General features: G+C 46.8%; 1 protein-coding gene across 1 annotated transcript in view; it reads left to right on the forward strand.

Annotated features, from left to right (window-relative positions):
• The first annotated feature begins 12,028 nt into the window (after window positions 1–12,028).
• Window positions 12,029–22,807, forward strand: part of LOC144105409 (uncharacterized) — a 64,473-nt gene continuing 53,694 nt past the window's right edge. The window contains exon 1 of the mRNA XM_077638526.1: window positions 12,029–12,153. The gene's annotated coding sequence lies outside the window, so the exon portion shown is untranslated. The remainder of the gene's footprint in view (window positions 12,154–22,807) is intronic.

Here is a 22,807-nt window from a genome sequence, read left to right on the forward strand (position 1 = left end):
AGAAGAAAGTAAGAAAGAGGTGCCGTAGTGGAGGGCTCCGGAATAATTTCGACCACCTGGGGATCTTTCACGTGCACTAACATCCCACAGCACACGGGCGCCTTAGTGTTTTTCCTCCATAAAAACGCAGCCGCCGCGGTCGGGTTCGAACCCGGGAACTCCGGATCAGTAGCCGAGCGCCCTAACCACTGAGCCATCGCAGCGGGGTTTAATCTCATCCGCCCACCTAATTTTCTGCCACCCCCTGCTACAATTGCCTTGTCTTGGAATCCACTCTGTTACTCTTAAGGACAAGTGGTTATCTTGCCTTCGCATTACATGCCCAGCCCGAGCCCATTTCTTCATACACTCGTGTAGTATTTGATCACAAACTACAATTAACCTTGTAGATTATATACATAAAAAAGTACGAAACAGCAATGGAATGACCGCGATAATGGCGCCACTCCTCCAGGGTACCTGCAGCGTCTGCGATGAGCTGTAGAGAAGCAAAGACGTTGTCAGGCCTTAAAAGGCAAGTCAAGAGACAGGCGTCGAGTGACAGTGTGAAGATTGCGGCAGAAGCACACGAAGTCTTTTGGTGCAGGCATCTGAGATGGTGGCGCAATCGCCGATTAAAGCTGCGATGGTGTTCAGGCTTCTCTCCACGGAGAAACACCTGACAGGGGGCTCATGATGACGTCACGTTTAGGGGGCGGTACATTTACAAAACGGGAATACTTTCCAGAAAGAAGAAATGAAACGCTACAGAAAGTAAAGCGCAGACAGCATTCGACGAGGCATTTATTTTGTCAAAGCTGAAATTTGACCGAGTTGGTAAGTAATCCTTATGTGTCAACGGCGCAAGCAAAGGTAGGACGTAGAAGGAAACACAAACAAGCGCTTGTAGAGTCTTTGTTAATTAGAGCCCTTGACGCACACAGAAACTGGTGTGCGAAAGCACCTCAAGCCTGAAACCTTCCTTAATACGCCGTCATCACCGATCTCCGCACAACACAAAGCTGTGAGGAGAAGCCTGCACATTGTCGCCGCTGCTTTAATCGGAGATTATGTCACCGTTTTAAATGGGGTTGCTAAAAAAATACCGTTGAAATGCATCGTTACTTGAACGTAATGAGTTCAAATGGGGACCCAGCCTCTTTAACCCTATTATTCCTGAGCTTGAGGAAATAAAAAATCATAAAATATTTTGATACAAAATCGTTATTTCCCCTGAGAATTCATTATAATCATTTTATTCGAGGAAATATATTTCTCTACACCAACTTTTTTGCCCTTCCACATTTGTAAGCCACTATGCGAATGCACGGCCTATTCCGTGTGGTAAAACCGGAAACATGTGACATTTCCCTTTAAAGTCACATTTCTTATTGCGCATGGTGGTTTTCTCATGGCAATGCGCAAGTCTTGCTTGCTTTTTCTTATGGAAAAGCAATGTCTTCGATGTGGTCTAATCTCCTCTTTGCTTCCAGAGAAGACTGGCGGCTGTTTATGAACGCATACTAAACTCTACGCTCACAACGCATCGCTAGCGCAGGAAAAGTTTGGAGACCTTTAAACGTACGTTGTCTGGAGCAAGTTTTTATACAATAAACTTTTATAGATAATGCGAAAAAAGAAACGATGTCCTACATGTAGGGTGCTGTACTCGCGGTTAACTTGCTGTGACAACAGTGGCTAGACGGGCTTTGTCCACATATGGTCATCTCTGCAAGCTGCTCCCTTCATCACTCCGCGCGCCTAGCCAGAACAACCCACTTCTCACGGCAAGGGAACAAAGGGCCATCTTTCCTGCCCTGCATCGGCGGCATTGTCACAGAAAGTTGTCCGCGGGTATATAGCATATAAGGGCTAACGTTTGTAATTTTTTTATTCGTTATTTTTTATTTGCGAATACTGTTGGCCGTGGGGCCGTTGCAGTGGTGGGGCGTGACACTTGAGTAACAGGTTTCCTTTTCATTATACTGAAATACAAAAATACAAGGTCATCGCCATCTACGCAATTATATTTCTTGCAGCGTAATGTTTCTCTCTTTTTTTTTTACAGAAATAGTGTTTATAAACATTCACTTAAAAAAACGTACAGCTATTTCACACCGAAAAGGAAAAAGGAAAACCTTTCTACATTCCCGGCCTTCATTTTAGGCGAGATGTAATCACGAAGTGGTTAGGCGTATGACATTCAAAAAGAAAAAAAAACAAATAATTTTTAGTGTGAAATAGAGATAGCTTTTTAATGTACTGGACTGTAAGAGAGATGCTGGTAAATCATTCTATTCTGCTGTCGTCCTCGGAAAGTAAGAATCAGCGTACACATTAATGCGTGGGTTCGGGGTTTGGTAAGAGTATTCATTGCTTGCTCTCAGATGTGTAAGTTGTTTGGGGACCAAGTAATGGGAGCTATTAATATTGAAGGAATTTCTTGAGAGCTGAAATAAAAATTTTAGTCTTGTCATTCGGCGACGTTCGGCTAGGAATGGCCAATTGAGAAGACGCAGCATCTCTGTTACAGAATCAGTACGCATATATTTTTATAGTATAGTTTAATCTATGGCACGCTTTACACCTCATCAATTCTTTCTGCACTATTAAATTTTGAAGCGGGTGGCGCTCGTCTAAAAGAATTGCTTGCAATAAAATAAAAGAGTGATCTACCAGCAAGTTGAGTATCCTTTTCCCGCTCACAGCGCTTCTCACTTTCAAGTTGCATCAATATTGCAAATGCTATGTGAACTAGAAATTATGGTCCCTCGAAAATTGATCTGCATGATTGCAGTGTTACCTTTAGTTACACTTTCCGCAATTATGTATGCCGCAGTGAATTATACTTTTTGCACAGTTTATTCAGGTGAATCCCTTAATGCGGAGTGGAAACCAAACAAAGGTTCAAATAATTGGCACTAATTCTAGTGCGCATGCGGCCACAGATAAAGTCTATACCACTTTCTTGTAACATCTCAATGAACAAAAATTCTTCCTGATCACTGATCACCCACAGTTACCTATATTATACGAGTATATAGCAGTGGTCTTTGATTACTACTGAACTACCTTGAAAAGCGATTGCGGCCTGCTGACTCCAGATTTTGGCTCATTGTAGGCCTGTCTTGAGTCCCACTTGGCGATAGGCATTCTCAGGAATGCAAATTGGGTGCGTGTAGAAGAAGCAAGATTAGCCTAATACGCAGTTGTAGCCTTTATCCTTCGGAAATGCTTAGGCTGATCGGGGTGGAAAGCTGGGCTAGTTGGTGTGTCATCATTAATTAAAAGACTAGCGCATGCAACTAGTACATAGACATAGAAGAAGACAGGACGAGCGCTGTCGTCCTTCTTTGTCTGTGCCCTAGTTACATGCGCTGTTTTTTTAATTAATTAAGCTTAGGCTGAATCGCTAAGCGAAGATCGTGGCATGTCTGATTTGTGTCTCACCGATAAACCGATAAAAAGCGAAAATAAATAAAACAGCGTAAACTAATCGCGGTAAAAGAATATAATCGGTTAAGGATAAATTGGCTTGGAAGACGCTTGAGTCGGAAGTTTCTCTCATTTTAACTCTACAAGCCCAGGAATTGAACACCGACATCTACATCGATGTTCCCTGACGGCCAATAGAGGCCGCCAGTTGTTTTATGCGGTCGTAATTGCAAGCTGTTCAAAAAAAAGCTAAAGAAACTCAAAACATGTTCTTAAGAAAAACTATAGAAGAAGGTCATGCACACCAACGCAGTGACTATGTATGCTTTCGTAACCTTTAAAATTTTTCCTCGCCATCTGAGATAGAATATTAGCAGTCAGCACTACCATATATACCATAGCCGAACCAGACGCAGTTGCAACAATTCAAAAATATCCGTTTTCGTGCTCATGGCTTTTTATGCCGCAGATAAAGAGTGGTGGTGTCTTATCTTACTCCTGAGTAAATTGGAAAATACAGTGCTGCAATCGAGTTCGAAGAACACCGCGAAATAGCTCGATGTATGGACCTCCTTCACCCCGCGACGTCACGAAGATGCGGTGGCGCTGATGTTAGCAGCGACTTTCGCATGGTAGGCAAAACAGGTTCTGCATGCCGTGCCTACCGCAGCTGCCGCAGCTACCGGCGGCTGCTTCAAGCCTGTGCACTGCAGAAGCAGCGTGTATTGACCAGCTGCGTCACTGCTGGATCCGCGTAGTAGCATAAAAATATTAAATTAGCCTCGATAGGTTTCTCGCGCATAAATGCCGCATTCGGAAACTGGCTAACAGGCATTGGGCCACGGTAGTAAAGCGCGAAGTCTGGGAGTCGATCGGCACTGCCACTCAATGCACTTAATAGCATGCAAGTTACTGCGTTCATTCACCTGAACTTCAGGATAGTAGCCTGATAATTGCTCAAGGAAAAAAAAAAGACATATGTAGCTGCACACGTACTTATCACCTTGAGCCGGAGTGCACGGGGCGCCGACAGGTTCACTCGCCCCCAAGGAATGCGTTTTTTTGTTAATAGCACACCATGTTTAAATGGCGCGTTTTGTGACATTTAATATTTACTTGAAACTGTTTCTTGATATGACGACGTAATTATTTCATTCGAGCAGAAACAAGTCTGGTACGTTGTGTCAATCTTGCGCGGTCGCGTTGGTGTGCTTAGAATAGCGTACCTTAAGTGTGCTAAACGTCATATGCTTTTTCATTGCATCATGCATGTGTCATGTTTCATGAGGTAATACATGATCGCGAAGCTTGTTTGGAAAGAAGCAGCCGCAGGCGTGCTACTAACAGACACGAGGCGAGATTGAGAGGGGACGCGGCATGAAAAGTGTTTTCGTTATTCATGCATGCGATATGTAACTAAACTTGGTGCAAATATGAAATTCCTACGCTAGTTTCAGTCATTCCTTTTATTTATAGCTATACCTGGTGGAGTTCTGGGTAATTATAATTAACACCGTCGTCAAGTCCCCCCAAGCTAGGTCTCAAATAACTAAGTAGATAGTGCGCAGTTTTTTTATGCCAGCATGTGCATAAAGCCCTGTTCTGTATGATGACGCGATTAGTTCTTTTTCTATATGATCAGTACTTATGCATGCATAGTTACATGAAAACGTTTCTTACAAGAAATAACTAACACAGTACTGCACGTGTAGGGAAAAAAATCGAGAGATTTATTACGCTCCTCAACGTCTCAGGAATAGTTTGCGACAAATGGAAATATTTGATTTTCATGCGAATTACGAAGGTGAGTGATCCAGTCGCAGAAAATGCGAGAGGTCAGAAAACGAACCTTAAAGTTTATTCCCTCGTTTATGGCATCTTCGCTTTCGCTTTGGTCAAAGAAATGCGGCACTGAAATCAAAGAAATTACGTCACAATTTTTGACGACCACACTTCTAAAAAGTGTAATTTATAAATTTGTACTCAATATTTTGCTATAATTTTTCGTCACGAAACTAGACTTCAGGGCTAGGAAAGAGAATAATTCTAGAAATCAAAAATTTTCATCAAATCGACCAGCTTAACAAGAGGACAAGTCGGCCTGGCTGGTGCGTGGTCATGCGGCTAATAACAGCGCTAAGCGAGACAGGAGATCGGGGACACGACGCTGTCCCCACTTTTCGCGCAGCGCGACACGTACGTATGTCAGCAGACGGTGAGCGCATGTCTGCTCCGACGAAACAACGCCAGCACTTCCCCTCACTACTGTCCCGAAGTAAAATCATTCCGGCTAGTGCAGAGTGTCAAAACTTGTTTTATTCAATGCCTAGCGCATAAATAAACGGTAGGAACGCTTTCTACATGTTTACTACTAACCATATATACAATACACAGTGGCAAACTATTTCTCTTTATAGGCCGCACGTGGACAACGCGAGCTCGTGTACTTCGACAAATTACTAAGTTGGAAGCATCGACCATTGCTGTGATTCGCAGAAACTGGAAACGCGCCTACAAGCCTTGAAAACCCGCGCACAACACCTATCCGCGACGCCACTCCCCGACCTTTTGCCTACCACGAGCTCGCTAGCGACTGCAGCGCCACCTCGTTTGTTTACAAACATGCAGGAGGTCCATAGATAACTCGACACATAATGGCGGCAGACAAGCTTTTGTTTAACCAATAGAACTAAGAATACATTGCACCTACACAGGACGTGTTCTTGCAGCTACGTGGCGTCCACCGGCGTTCTATAGCGGTGCACCGCTGGGCAAGGCATTGCTAGGCCTAACCTGTTTCTCATCGAAGGCGCAACGAACGATGCTTTGGAACTTTTCACTGCCTATTATAAAATGCCTATCCTGTTACCGGTATACTGTAAAGACAGTTGTTTTGTTAAAACTAAGGCACAGCTGGTTTCAGCAACGCCTACGGCGTCCGAGCACGCCAGGCGAGGACAGCCGAATGGGTTTAGTTAGATTGGCTTCACCGCCTGGAAACAATGTGGATGGAAAATGAGTACAAAAGACCGCAGGTCACCCTCAACGCATCACGCTCACATCGCCACGAGGTTTCACAGGCCCCGCGCTGTCAGAAGGCGCCCAGGGCTGGGCATTTGATCCGTGTCCGGTTTAAATAGCGCCGCTAGGAAAACGCTATCTGCATGGATGCGGCCCGCTTTTAGACACTATATATCGATTGCTCTGCTGAACGCGAGTCCGATATACGCGAACAATAGCGCCATGAATCTGCATGAGATTTTCAAGGGGATGCTCTGACTTTTCGCTATAAACAATAATTCGATATATCCGGACTCGACCGCACAGGCATGCATAACAGTTTGCGGAATGCGGATTCGCGGAAAAAAAATTGCTTGCACTCTGGTCTGTCAGCTGGCTTTGTTCCAGAGGCTGGAACACATTTGTCCCCTAATTCTTCAGTGCTTTTCATTGGCCTCCTTTTTTCGATCGCATACATTTTTTTTTCGCGACCACACATCGAGTTAACTTTTGTCTATGACTGCACATCGCGAAATGCTCATTTTAATGAGCTCTTTGTCTTCTTCTCGCCTATTTAGTGCCATTGACAAAGCAATTTCAAACATTCACATACTGTAGCCAATAGTTAGTAACCTAGTGCGTCTAATAAAATGCGTAGCATTAATACAACGCTTCATCCGTTTGTACGTACTATTCGTGGCTTGGCCTTCAGCGGTAAGGTGGCGCCCTCCAAGAGCTAGTGTCGTTACTAAGCGGGAAGCAAACCGGTTTCTCTCATAGGTACGCTTAAGTTGCTATTAACAGAACTGTCAACATCAACCATCAACAACATCAACAATATTGTTGACAGAAGTCATCGTCATCCCAGTTGCCTCGACTAAACCTTTCCTAATTGACTCCTGTTTTTCCTGTTTAGCGACAATTACGGCCGTGTTATCCCGGCAGATTTCTGCAGCTCAGTAATGCACGAGGTTCGAGGCTGCCCATGATGCTTTTGTATTTGCATCAACGCGACAGCGTTAAAAGTTCCGTTCAACAGCAGCACTGGCGTCGGCGACGTGGCGTCTCCAGAAAAGCAGGTGGCCAACGTGTCATCTAGGTTACGTGACCTTGTGACGTCACTAGAGCCTGCCTACAGGACTGTGAGCAAACTGACCACCATGGCAGGTCACAGTTAACTTAATGATTGTTCCCCGAGAGGTCTCTCGGGGAGAGCAACCTGGGTCGCTCAAGTCCCAACTGACCGGGTAGTAGCGCATCGCTTAACATTGGCGCCATTGCGCCAGTTCTGGTGTGAGGACTCCCCGCGATCTGTGAATTTAAGCACAGAATAACCACTCTCGCAATACGAGCATGTCGACAGAACCTGAGCGGTAGAGAAGGAGGACTTGCGCGGGAGAGATTGCAAATGATATCGCAATGTGCTCTGAAGAGTAGGCTAAGAGTTATGAGATGCTGAGAGAAAAAGGAGTGTCCTTGTCGGCGAAGTGATAAACACTGCGGACTTCCTGCCTCTGAAGGAACCCGTTGACGCTTTAGCGTCATGTACTACCCCGATCTTCTTGTGTCACACGCAGAGGCCACCGCCTCTCAGCTCTGCGTATTAAATGTCCTGTCCGTGTTCATTTCTTTCCTTCAATGTGAGCGGGAGCTGCCACTGCTGGAAAATCCCCAACCCGCGCTTTTTATCTAATTCATGTTGCCTTTTCGGGTGGTAAAATTTCCCTTATTATTTTCCTTTGCATGTCTAGCTAACTGTCGCTAAGTAGACGGTATGGCGAGGGGAAAAAGGCAACTCACTACATGTCCTGAAAGATGCAGGGATTAATGCATAACAGTGACTGGACGTCCAAATCGGGCCTGGCGCTAGACAGCCCGCGCACCAAGCGATGGGAAGCATTAAGGTGTGTTTGCACCTGAATGTGTTCAGGAGTTTCAAATGGATCGCGATATAAAACATGGGCCGACTGTCTGCCTGTGAAATATTCTGCAATGCATGAACTTGCACTTGATCGTGTGTGAAACGAGTGCAACTTTTGACGAAAGAAGGCTCCGGAAACTTACAAAAAGCATCAAAATAATTTACGAACTCTAAAAACATGCTTCCTGTTTGGTGTGTGCAGTTAATGCACAAAGAACAGAAAGTGGCGTAATTGTATCAGGAGCCCTGTACTACGGCATCTTGCATTTCCCATGTGCATCTTTGGGACGTTGGACCCCACAGTACCACGCCACACCATTTTTATTTCGTAGCCTGAAATATTTTGCACATTTTGTTGCGTTCTTCGAGGCTACTTCTTAACGCTCGTTTGTGTGCGTGTGTGTGTCGAACGCATATCAGTTTTCTTTGGTCATATTTTTTGGGCAAGATATGCGGATTTTCTTAATAGTTTCTCAGCTGGTCAGTGAACAAGAGAATGCTGCACAGTGAAGAACTCATTTACCCAGGCTCGTGTACGTGTGTTCTTCGATGTATGACGTCTTTATGTCAAGTGTAGTTCTGTCTTCTCGATCAAAAACCATCTTGTCCCAACTGGTACGTTAATAAACTTCCTTGCGCTAAGCGTACGGATTCCCACGTAGTCAGCACACTACTCTGGCGCGAAACATAGGAGCCTCCTGCACGCGCTGTATTATTATCGGCCGTGCGCCGCGAACTCTTATCTAGTGCATCAGATCACCACCAGGGGGCAGAACTGCCGTGCAATCGCGCCTCCCCTTCCAGCGTGGGAAAAAACCGCACCCCTGTTGTGACGGTTGGGCGGTGAACCGTTTAGATGCCATCGATGTGTGTGCGTGCGTACGCGCCGGTCTCGAGCAGGTGGGGGGGGGGGTGACTCTCTGTACGGGGGGGGGGGGGGGGCAGTCTCGGACTTTAATGAAACGACCTTGGCCGAGGCCGCCACATAGGCGGCCTGGCTTAGACGAAGAAGAGACGGGCACTCGCAACAGCCGATCCCCCCTCCCCCATCCCCCCTCCCCCCGCTACCCCAGCTGCGCTGCACTTTGCTTTCTTCGCTGCCCGAACCGATATGAGTAAACCGAGCGAAAAAAGAACCGGATTCCCGTGGTTGTGACGTCACTCTGGCCGGCCATGATGTCGGCGGCCGCCGGTAACAGCTCAGGCGTCGTATATACAAGCACACACACACGGGTGCCCTCTCGTCGTCTTCCGTGGCGCGTGAAACTGGCGGCGACGAAAACTGGCATTTCTATCTGCTTCCTTCTGTCTTTCCGTTCTTTTCTTTCTTTTTCTCTTCTTTCTTGTTGCCTCGCGCAAAGCTGCCCGGGAAGGAGAAGGAGATGCAGCTTCTATGACGTGGAGTATTTGGCGAGGGGAGACCGTGACTTGGCTATCAATAGCCGTGGCGGCCGCTTTGGGAAAAGCGGCCGATAAAGTAGTTTCTGCTAGCTTATTGCGAGTCTCTGTAACGAGCGGACCCCCCCCCCCCCCCCCTCCTTACTTCTGTTTCAGGATAATTTCGTGCAGCGCCTTGACCGGTCGGTGTCGTCGAACGGCCTGGGAGTCGGCGGGTGTCGTTAGTGCGCTCCAAATGGGAGGTGACCTTTGGTGCTTGCTTTTTTTTTTCTTGCGGAAACACGTGATTGTAGCGAGCGTCGAGTGTGACGTGGACTGGTGATGACACGTGACTGCCACCTTTGTGCTTCGGCTCATCACGACAAAAATAAAAATGTACACTTTCCTCGTTCAAACTAATTGGTCGTGGCAGGATTGCGGAATGTACGTTCTTTGAAAACAAAATAATTTTTGTTTATTCCCAAATCCATACCTGGAGGTTCGCAGTGTCATACGTAGCTAACAATATTTGTTCTGATCGAACCTATTCCAATCAATGAAACATTGATGCCTTTTAGCAGCGCTCCAGGGGATGCTAAGGAGCTCTCCACCAAATTTTTGCTCTCAGTAAAATTCGGATCTCTAACCGTCTGTATGTGTTTTATATTTTTTGTGCTTAAAAGGGCTCATTTATTGCTCAGAGGGAGAGAGAGAATAATGGAAAGGCCAAGGGGTTGGGCGAATAGTGGTCTTTCAAAACCGACAAGAATACAAATAGAGTAGTTAAAAAACTGAACTGAATAGGTACGAATAAACGCGGGAATTTTCGATTCGTAGCGAATGGCATATATATCTGTACGAATATTCGCATGTTGTGGCGTACGAATATTCGCATGTTGTGGCGTGCGAGTGAATACAGCATAGCGCGAGCAGTGGCGCTGCGGTAGCCGCTATAACTGATGGAGTTATGACTGTTAAGATACTTAACACTGATCTGCCCTAGGCGGACATAACAGGAAGAAGGAAGTTGTGCCGTAAAACCTCGCTATAATGAAACGATTTGTAACTATAATGAACATCACCCCTGGAGACCAATATATACATCTCCGTTTTACGAAGTGAAATTTTCCCCCATCGGGATATAACGAACCGCCTGCGAAGCTCATTGGACATTTACCGCTGAATATACCGATTCATAAAGGTGCCTAAAACTTCAGTGCCGATTCAATATGGCAAATCAGAATCACTGTACGTAACCAGTTCTATCTCGTACCGCACAAAACATGCGGAAAGCTCATCTTCCCACAAAATGGGCTTGCGTAGAGCGTTTATCAGCTTGAGCGCGTGGTTTGACGCTTGGGTAAGTGGAGGCTAACGAAAAGGGTTCAGTTTAAGTTGAGGACAACGCAGCCAGCTATGGAAATAAAAATGATATGCGCAATGTTAAGAGACCGGAAGCGGGCAGAGTGGGTGAGGGGACAAACGCCGGTTAATGACATCCTAACAGAAACCAAGAGGAAGAAATGGGCTTGGGCACGGCATGTAATGCGAAGGAAGATATCCGCTGATCCTTAAAGCGGCTCTGAAACGCCTTCCGAGGAGAGCACATAAACTCACTTAATCACTGCACTGTGTTGCCATGAAAACCAGAGCCAAATAATACTCTTCTACACGCAGCAGACGACCCACAATCTCGCGTCAAAGTTCGCGAGCCCTTCCCGGTGACTTTTTCATGCTCGCGCCCTCCTCCGTCCCCCGCGTCTGCGTAGACAAGGTGAGAGGTGGCCATTGGTAGGATTCTTTCAGACGTCAGGCAGCTACCGTGGCTGCGGCCAATGACCTGCTTAGCTCCGGCGGGTCGAGAAGCTCCGCTCCCAGAGGGGGGTCGGCGAAGGAGCGCCTACCTTCCAGCCTGCAAAAAGTGACGAGAGGAGAGGGAAAGGCGCGAAGGCGCTGAAATTCAAATTGTAACTACAGATAACTCAGCTTCTACAAAACGCATTTAAAAAATCCTTGCTGGACACTATTCGTGAAGCGGCGTGCTTCAATATCCCAGGCATGCCGCAACTTTATTACAGCCCCCTTCACAGCCCCTTTAAGTTCGACGGAGCGGTTTCCAAGAGAAGGCAAGCGTATCAGAGGGCGGCAGAAAGTTAGGTGTGCGGATGAGATTAGGAAGTTTGCGGGCATACGGTTAGCGCAGCTGGCAAAGGACAGGGTTAATTGGTGAGACATGGCAGAGGCCTTTGTCCTGCAGTGGGCGTAGTAAGGCTGATGATGATGATGATGACGATGACTCTGCGCTGCGCGGTGCGCGCGGCCCACAGCTCCATGCTGCGCCTCGACTGAGTTGTCAGCCATTACGATGCCCTGTCCGCGAAAACCTCTCGCTGCATATGGACCATTCCGAGCGCGCGTTTCATCTCTGGTTCCGTAAACTGGTTAGTTTTCGTTTCTGCAGCATAGTCGTATGACAATCTTAGACAGTGCGCTTGGTTTGCATGACACTATCAAGATCACGTTAGCTTCACGGGGAAAAGCGGCTGAAAAAGAAAGCGCAAAACTATTTCCGTTGGCCAGAAGACGCCCATCATCAAAGACCTCGCTGTGGAGCGCGCATTCTCCTCGAGATATTGGAAGTGTTGTTGCCCACGTGCTCGTTAACTGCGCGGTGAAGCCAATCAGGCTCACAACAAATGTACTTCCTAATCTTCATTGCCTTTGTTTACCTTTGTTACCTTTGCTCGTTCTTTATGTTGCGCCTGCAAACAACTTATGCTTACTTCTTTTGCTTAATTGTATAAGCTGGAACAGGACGCTTGAGTGTGGAATTTTTGTTTTTGTTCATTTTGCATCAATTAAAACCGCTCCCCTCTGAAATGCCTTTCGTCCTGAGGGGATAATAATAGTACTTTATTGCGCCAAATGTTTTAAAAAAAGTACAGAAAATCCGGCCTGCCAAAGCCTCATATGGCTTGAGTGGAAGAACCCGACAGGCAGCAGAACCGCCTCGATAATGAATGTAATGAATGGAACCGCATCAATAATGAATGTTAAATAAATAAATAAATAAATAAATAAATAAATAAATAAATAAATAAATAAATAAATAAATAAATAAAACGCTCACTCGCCACAAAATCGTCGCCGCACACCCTCTTTTCTGTACGTAGGTCGTATCGGCCTTAGCACCTACAGAACGGCACTAAACATATCGAATATACCTCTCCCTGTCCTCTGCTACATTATTCTTCCAAGACCAGCTTTCTAGGCTCTAAAGCTCAAGCACGTTGTGAGAGATATGGGCGTGCGTTGGACAGGGTCACGAATTCGGTTCTGGTATATATATTCGGCTACTGATCCGGAGTTTTTGGGTTCGAACCCGACCGCGACGGCTGCGTTTTTATGGAGGCAGAACGCTAAGGCGCCCGTGCGCTGTGCATTGTCAGTACACGTTAAAGATCCCCAAGTGGTCGATATTATTCCGGAGCCCTCCACTACGGCACCTCTCTCTTCCTTTCTTCTTTCACTCCCTCCTTTACCCTTCCCTTACGGCGTGGTTCAGGTGTCCAACGATACATGACAGATATTGCGCCATTTCCTTTCACCAAAAAGCAATTATTATTACAATTATTATTATATTCGGCACCGTGGCGGTTGCTCGGTGGGCGTATTAAAGGCTCAGACAACGCATACCAGCAGCCCAGTATAAACGCCTGCTATGTTGTCTTCTATACACACTAGGGCAGGTAAGGCCGATGGCACGCGATGGTTTCAACCGAGTACGCGTACGTCTATAACGAAGCAACGGCTGTAACGAACAAATGGCGAGGCCTTTATGACTTCAAAAGGGGGATTGTTGCGCCAGTTGGTCCATGATTAATGCACCAGGGCAGGTAAGTCCGATGTCATGCGATGGTTTGAACCAAGGACGCGTACGTCTATAACGAAGCAACGGCTGTAACGAACAAATGGCGAGGCCTTTATGACTTCAAAAGGGGGATTGTTGCGCCAGTTGGTCCATGATTAATGCACCAGGGCAGGTAAGGCCGATGTCATGCGATGGTTTGAACCAAGGACGCGTACGTCTATAACGAAGCAACGGCTGTAACGAACAAATGGCGAGGCCTTTATGACTTCTAAAAGCAGGATTGTTGCGCCAGTTGGTCCATGATTAATGCACCAGAGCGGGTAAGGCCGATGTCATGCGATGGTTTCAACCAAGGACGCGTACGTCTATAACGAAGCAACGGCTGTAACGAACAAATGGCGAGGCCTTTATGACTTCAAAAGGGAGGATTGTTGCGCCAGTTTGTCCATGATTAATGTAGGAAACAGCGCGAAACAAGGAACAGAGAAAAGAAAAGAAGGTTGAGAAGAGAAAGATATCTCTATGACTTTGTTATAATGAGGTTGAAGTGTACACAAACTCTGAGACTATGACATAATTTGCATTGGAAAATTAATTTCACTACTGATTACGGCAGCGAATAAATTCCCGCCACGTGCGAGTAGATGAGATGGGCGCGAGCTATGAGCCATAACGTCCGAGTTGGGAAATCGCGGCAGGGTTTGCATGTTGACAGCACATTCCAATGGTTATTAATAATTTTTAACAAGTGCAATTTTATTCGTTCAGCGAATTGAATACAGTGGGATATTGCATTCGATGTTAAAAAATTCCGAATATTCTTAGAGTCCTATAGATTTGAGGCAATTGCAGACACCTAACATTAGCTGCTTGGTTCCTTCTCTGTCATGATGCATAACGTATTAGAGTAGATTGGCCAATATTTAGTAATCGCGTATGACCATTAAATAATTTAAAATTCAATTTCTTCTCTAATGTTGTTTCGGTTTCATCAACTGAACGATGGCTGTGCCCCGTAAGAAGCGTTTACGTCATGCTAGGCATAAAAACACTGCAATATAACCACTGATACACTGTTTTTTTTCATTTCAGCTCTTGAAGAAGCTGCCTGCGCGATGGCGAGCGGCTGTGGAAACAGTTGCTGCATACTATATGCCGCAAGATGACGCTTGTAAACGCACAAGTCTTTAATTCAGTTATTAGGTAGCTTCAAATCGCTTTACATCGCTTTTAATTTCTCTCACCGGGAAACTTTCTCGTCATGTGCATGACACAGATATCGCTACAGATCGCTGCAGTTCGACCTTATAATTTCGTCTCATGATTATTACCTTTATAAAAATTTCTTTAGACAGTCTTTAGACTGTCTATAGACTTTTGTCAATAAAGTATATAGACTTTCTATGAAGAAATCTTACATACTAGTCGATAGACAACACAAATCATATAGAGTGTCTGCAGACAATCTATAGATTTATGGCCATACACGTTTTGTAGATTTTTGTCTCTAGACAGTCTATGGAGTATGAACAGACAAATGAAAATGGCCATAGGAAGTTATAAGAGCAGCTTCTTGTTTTAGGTAACAACCAATGCTTTAACAACGTTCTACTTTTTGCCATGGAAGAACTTTGTTCGCTGATCCCGAATGTGGGCGGAGCTTCACAGTAGACTTGAGTTGTATCCGGCAATTGTATACCGTGATCTGCGCTCCGGGGACGAGGCGGACGCCTTGCAACCGCGGGTACATGCTTTGAACGCAGCTAGCGGCCGAATCAGGCTTCTGCGTCTCCTGAAAGTCTATTTTGCGTGCGTGGCACGAGTCATCGCTGGAGCAAAGCACAGAGCTCATTCCTGCTAATGGTTAGAGAACGCTGCTAGGGCTTCAGGAATGAAGCATGACCACCCCACGCTGTCTGTCCATTCTGCCTGCTTGATTAATGCTGCCCTATAATGCTTTCGGCTTTCAAATGAGGCAAAGCCTAAGTCTACAGTTGTGCTTACTTTGAGCACAGCCATAGTCGGATAGAACTCAAGAATGAAGCAGCAAATACATCTCAAAGGAGGACTTCCAGCCAGTGGCGTCTACCGATTCTCATGGCGTCCTAGGTAATCCCTGTGGACATGCTAGCATGACAACGCAGGGGGTGGCAGATGAAAGGGGATCAACCATGGCTTAATCGCATTAACCACGACGTCATTAAAATCGGCGAACGCCATTGGCTAGAGGACCGCCTTTGAGGGGCACGTGCCACTTCGTTTTTGAGTTGTACCCGGTTACTAAGGAATCCGTTAAGGCAAACCGTGCAACGCCAGGATTAGCCTTTTTGTTTTTGTTTAGCTAGTCTTACATTCTTGTTGTTTCTTTTTTGCTAACTGGATGCTGCAATGCTAGTTGAGTTGAGTGAGTTGATTGAATGTGTGCGTAGATGGTGTCTTCCGGAGTGTACTACGTTATACTGTGAGTGAATGTGTGTATGGATTGTGGCACTACAATGGCCTACGTTCTCCTGTGGCTGAATATGTGCATAGATGGTGACTTCTGGAGTGGACTGTGAGGTCAACTGTGTGGATTGATTGTGTGCATAGATGGTGTCTGCGGGAGAGAATGTGTGCTATTATGAGTGACTGTGCTCATAGCGGGGTAGATGCGACAGGCTTCAGGACATTGTTAATATAGAAGGGACGCTACGGTGGAGCAATTGCCGGCAGATAAAGCAAGGCTAACCCCACCTGTAGCATTTAACACCTCAACTCAGGAGGTGGTTACTCCTTTTCAAGTAGCAAAGTTACACCGCTGCTTAAAAGGAAAAATAACGATGAAGAGAGCCCTGGACGTTTCGCCACCCGTAACAGGAAATCAGTGCTACGACCTACGATCAGTGCCTGGATTGCCGAACTGAATGACATGCAATAGGGGAATCCCCTAGGCAGCGAGCATAGCCTTTGCAAAAAGTAAAGATTCCAGCAGGGTTCGTTTCTTAGTCGCCTAGTAGGGTTGCTGTACATAGCATAAGTGTAAACTGAAACTTTTCGAGCAGAGAGTACTCGGGGTTCTTCGTACCGTCGAGAGATATGGAAAACATGCGACGCATAGCGAGCAATTTTGCATTGCCCAGAAGCAAATTTCTTTGGGTCTGTACATTTGAAGTAGGCTGCAGTGTGCCCTTTTGTTAAGAGATTCCTCGTGGATCTGACATCTCCTTCGAGACTATTGTCTACGCTTGTCAATACGTGGATCTTTCTCTTTTATCCACCAGGTGAGCGTCTACCTGTACTGCAGAGGTGCCGCCCGCTGAAGCCCATATGTATTACAGAGGCAGCTGCATGAGAGACGTCGTCTCGTTTCACGACGTTCAACATCGGCGCAGCTGCTTACACCTGTGCACAGAATAAGCAAAGCAGGTGCAGAGCTGGGGTGCACTGACCCTTTCACAGGAACAATCGTGGACATGTGCGGAGGGGCGAGCAAAAATGAAAGCACACCAGAGATCGGGCTGCGAAAAATCAAAATGCAGCTGTATGACACATTTCAAGCAAAAACCACTACGTGGCCACGTAGCCGGATTTTTAGTAATTCTGTGAGAGATCTATTGACGGCTGGTGCCTTATATAATCTAAGTGTGTCAGCTTCTAAAAACACTACAGCCATTCCGGCATACTGTGGCCTATTAGCATTCAGTAATTCGAGAGGACCCCCTCTCCAGTTCACGGGTCCGGGGGGAGAGATCTATTTATGGCTGTACCTTATATAATCTAAGTCTGTCCACTTTTATAGACACACTATATATCTGCAGCCATTCCGGCATACTGTGGCATATTAGCATCCAGTAATTCGAGAGGACCACCTCCCCAGTTCACAGGGCACCGGGGCTTACTTCATGAGTTCTTGGGCTGCTCTGCTTTGTGTGGACAGAGACATCTCGGCCATGATCGGAGGACATTTCTGGCAACTCCGCTGAAATGATATATGCTGCCCTAACACCGTTCGCGCATTCCTTGCCCACCCTAGAGGATATACGCACAAAGAACAAGGCCTCTTCTCTCACTGCACGTAACTCTCCTCCCAGACTTAGCGGGAACAGAAAACTACAAGAACAGGAAGGCAAGGCCGCCGGTGTGTCTGGGCATCCGATCAGCGCGGTCGGTGCCTCTTTTCGGACCTCCCGCGCGATCAGCGATGCTATCGTGCGGCGGCACTCCAGACGCCGATAGAGGGCGCTGCCGGCACCGCCTTACGGCGTGGCCAGTCTTGCATGCCGCGGACTTTACTACAGCTAGAGTGACTTCTCTACCACGTTGGCTGCGGACGTTGAGATTGCTGGCGGCATGCACAAAATACGGCGCTGCACTAACCGCGAAAGGTAACACGTAACCACTATGCGGGTCTAATAAAAAAAGTACTTAAGTGTATACAGTGTTTGCAGTTACCGGTACTAAAAAAAGAAAGTTGCACTCGGTGAAATTTGCAAGCAGAAAGCATGCTGAATGCAGCAACACTGACTGACTACACTGGTAGGTATGAACTTAGAACTATGGCATGCAGTCGTAGGCAGAGTAAAGGTGGGAATAGCCTTCCCTGAATATGTTGAAATAATTGCCGACTTCATTACAATGAAAATTATTTCCAAATGTATAAAACGTCTCCTGAGTATAAGCGCTTCCGAATAACACACATTTCTCTCCGAACGATGAACTTGCTGGCAGCATGGATTCGGAGAGAATTAACGTTCCTTAAATTGAGAAAAATAAATGTTCGCATTACATGACTGCAAAGCGTGTTAAAATTCACGTATCTTAGATTATTATCAGTGCTTAAAGGATAAGGTGTAATCTGCTCTATAACAGAGCACAAAATATCATCGAAGAAACCTCAAAACGACTAATGTGCCCAACTCACTGGCTTCGGATGTGGAACATACTGTCAGCATAAATGCATTCTTGAGTGTATACAATAAATGTTAGTTGCTTTTTAATGGACTCCCACGAAAAGTAGGAAAACTTCGTAACGCGACAGAAGCTTTGAGGAAAGCAACAGACAGTATTCAGTCGGAAATACATAAGAGAACTAGATCGCTTCATGTCTTTTCGACGTTTGTGCCGCGGTTACAAAGAAGCGCACTTGAAGGAAGCGACAAATGAAGCCTTGTTATTTTTTTTGCAAGGCTAAATCCGCCTGTGAGATTAATGGCATGCTAATCTAATCACTACTTCATTCTTAAAGTCTTTATACTGCGACACATGTCATTATGACATGTTTTTTTACATGTTTTGGCTGATAGGTTGTCCAATAGCAATGAGAAGAAAACCAACACTTCATGTTAACTGATAGCTAGTAAAGAAATAAGTTGTAAAAATATTACACTACAGCAAAGCTGACTTGGCCACGTCGTAAGCTGTATCCATAAAGCCTCCTTCCAGCGCTAATTTAGACGCGCCCTTAAGTTGCAAAAATGCGCTTCAGCGCTCTAAAGACCACAAAGACCATTTCGATTTGAGAAAAATTAGTAGATCAACGTTTATACCGACGTCAAATTTGCACTTGCATGACATTAAGTGGTCCTTTTCGAGACTACGTGCGAATTCGTTGGAGTTGCACAAACAATAAGAATTCGCCTATAAAATTTATTAAAACCAATTTCAAGTCTATAGACGGCCCTTATATAAGAGTCCAAATTTAGTCATCAGTGGATTACACCAGGATTGGCATGGACTCTTTGCTTGCGGGGGGCGTACAACATCCTCAAAGTAACGGCATTCATCTCGGGCTTATAACCGAAATCTCCCACGTGGATGTATTAGCTCATGTTAATGCTATCTAGATGAGCACAAGCCTTCCAAGTTTGGCGCTTTCGAGAATGTGCACTGCATGCACTGTGATATCAACGTGTGCCTTGGCCATTGCAGATCGCTCAATGGGGAATTAGGAGAACGTTTCATACATGATCACGCAATCCAAGTAGCCCTGCAGTGTTTGTTCCTGTTTGGTAGAGGTAATGGGATACAAGAATTGGAGTTAATTCTGCACAGTAGTAAATATCGAAATGACAAGGAAGCTTTTTTTTTTCGCAATGGTAGCTTTCACTTGCATGGCCCGCACTGTATATACGCACATGCGTGTAACCACTATAACAGATCCCATTCTACAGTATGCCTGTCACCTGTCCGCAATGTTTGCCAGGCCCTGTACATACGCACGTGCATGCAAGCACTATTACAAGAAGCCCTTCCACGGTATGTCTGTCACCTGTCCGCAAAGCGAGGAAATGTCCGCATTAGGCGAACCCGTACAACCTGCTGTTCTGTTCTTCACTTGTTTGCCAGGCTCTGTATAACGCACATGGATGTAACCACTATAACAAGAAGCTCTTCCACAGTATGTCTGTCACCTGTCCGCAATGCGAGGAAATGTCCCCATTAGGCGAACCCGTACAACCTGCTGTTCTTCACTTGTTTGCCAGGCTCTGTGTATACGCACATGCATGCAACCACTATAACAAGAAGCTCTTCCACAGTATGTCTGTCACCTGTCCGCAATGCGAGGAAATGTCCGCATTAGGCGAACCCGTCCAGCCTACGGGTCTAACTGGTATGCGCATTCCACGTGAGAGAGCGAGGGAGAGGATGCCACGTCTTCAAGCTGCCACCGCGTTCCTCGGCGTCTCGACACTTGAGGTCCCTGCACCTCCCATCGGCGGCGGCTGCTGTGACGGGGGATCCTTCGGCATCTCTGTGCCTCTCGCGGTTACCTAGGGGAATTCCTTCCTTTGACCCACGCCCGCCTGGGCTGGTCGGCTCGCCCTAGCCTCCGGACGACGCTATCGGCGTCGGATGTCTTTATTGACAAGCGCCAGGCCATTAAGTGTCACGGCCATCGGCAGTGCATCCCGCGGCCATTGAGCCCTCAAGCTCTCGGCATTCGACCATTTCCTGCGCTGAATTCCTCGACATTTGTTCGATTTTTCTTTAGCGCCTCTCAATCCAGAGTGGTTTTCTCGCGCTTACTGTCGCTTGGCTTTTTCGTCTTGAGTATTCGTTTTCTTTTTTCAATCCAAAATCTTTCATTTCTTCTTCCTTTCTCCAAGCGGCAACATAGCAGACCGTACCAGTCTTGTCCTCTTCCTTGCCGTTCGTATCCCCTACTCATCCAGCTTTGCTTTCGGTGCTGTAATCTCTTCCGGTTTTCGAGCTTCACGGAGGATGCATACAGCATTCCAAGGTGAGAGCAAAGTACGCAATGAAAGATGGACTATCACATTATCCAGGACTGTTCCTGCAAACGAGCCTTCAAGAATTGATGCGTTGAGCTGCTTAGTACCTTCTTTCATGACCACTTGTTTCTTCATGACTGGGATGTGGCAAGAGAAATAGTAGTACATAGAATTAATTACATGCTGGAGCACCTACTCTGCTGACACATTAGACTATGTCTACCTGCTCTGAAGACTATACGCGTGACATGCGATATCTTCTTGCGGCTGATTCGAAAGTTACGCAGGTCTGACCCAGCCGCGGAAAGCCGAGAGCGGCAAACATCGCGATCAATCCATAAGTCAGTGAGGTTCCCGTCGTTTTTCCGCTTGCCTAATTGCCTTCATCACCTCCGGGCGATCGAGATTACAAATGGCGTTTTCGCTGAAATCTGCCTCTTTATGAGAAGTGCCCTCGGTCCCATTGCGACTCGGGTGAACGGCGAGGTATCGCTGCAACGTGCAATGCTCGCTGTTTTCCTTGCGAGTCACGACTTGTATCGCACCGAACGTCACGAGACTCTCATCATAACGAGATTGCGATCGGCCTTGTGTGCACCTCGACCAAGGAGGATAGATAGCTCGCAGTTAATTGACATCACTCACGCAGTCACCTCTGCCGGCGGCACTGCGAGGCGGATGAAAGGAAAGTACAAAACCGCACGATCATGAACGCGTTTCTTCAAGATCGACCCGCTTCAGGGTGCCGATGCACGCGCAGTTAAACAAGTGCACAAACCGACGTACGAAAGCGCACGCGCGCCCTCCGGAACCAGGTCCGGTGCTGGCCTGGCCGGCGGAGCGATCATGGCGGCGCCGACAAGCCATTAACAGGGGGCAACGCGTCACAGGCTCCCCCTCTCGGCTGCTTGATTAATCTGCAGTGTCCGCGAGGCGGCGTCGACTAAAAGCGTGAACGCTCCGCGGCGTGCGCCGTAAACAAGACACCTCCTCCTCCTGCGCCTCGCCACCTCCTCCGATTCCGCAGGGAAGGGCGCCGCCGTGCTCTGCAGTGCACGAAGACGAGCCAGGAGCGAGCCGAGCCGGTGCACTAAAAAAACTGACCGCCGGTCCGTCGTGCAGCAGGTCCCGCAGAAGGACGAGAGCTCAGCAGCGCCTCGTCGCGGCGAACATGAAATGAAAGAGGAAGGCCCGGCGACTACTCTTGGCGGCCACCTAATAAGTGCACCGCCCTGATCTCCACTCTAGGAACCCGGGAGAAAAAAAAATGCCGACAGGCCGCAATGGACGGAACGGCGCGCGCTCCCTGGAATAGGGTGCGCTAGCCGCCCTTCGTAGTTTTCGCGATTTTCTTTAGGTGTTTATTTTCTTTTCTTTTTCTCTGCATAGATTTCCTCGCTTTGGGTGGGTTTTTGTTTTCGACGCCGGCGGGCGGGCGTACGTGCACTTGCTCCTCTGCGGCGCTGCCGAGGACTTCTTGACCACTCCCGTGACCCGTTAAAAGAATGCCCCGATAGGTATCGCCGACCTCTCGTGCTTGCGAGAAAGAGAGAGCCCTTGCTCAGGCCTGGAGCAATGACTGCAGGTAATTCCGTGCAGCAGGCTTAGAGCTTCGTTTCTCGGAGTACCACGTAGTCCAGGATAGTCCTGCTTCACCAGGAGATCGTGGTATAAGTCCCGCTTTTGATACATTACGTGCAATCTTCCTTACATTTCTACGAGTCGGAATCGTTAGTTCATGCAAAAGACATGGGCCCAGTTCTTGTATAGTCGCCGAAAAGATGTTAGTTTTCTAGTTTTATTTCTTACCTTCTATCAACCATAGACTACGGACTTGATAACGCATATCCTGTCATGCTCCAAGGTGCCGCTCCTTGCCTTACTGTAATTTTTAGGGGAGAAAATAACGCGACAATTAAAATGTTCGATGACTGGAAGTGCTAGTTTTTCAAACAAATGGGGCGTGTACTCAGGAGTAACATTTCGGTCTCGTAGCTGGACTGTCAGTCTGAA

The sequence above is a fragment of the Amblyomma americanum genome, chromosome 9 (assembly GCF_052857255.1).
Source record: "Amblyomma americanum isolate KBUSLIRL-KWMA chromosome 9, ASM5285725v1, whole genome shotgun sequence".
In the NCBI taxonomy this organism is placed as follows: Eukaryota; Metazoa; Arthropoda; class Arachnida; order Ixodida; family Ixodidae; genus Amblyomma; species Amblyomma americanum.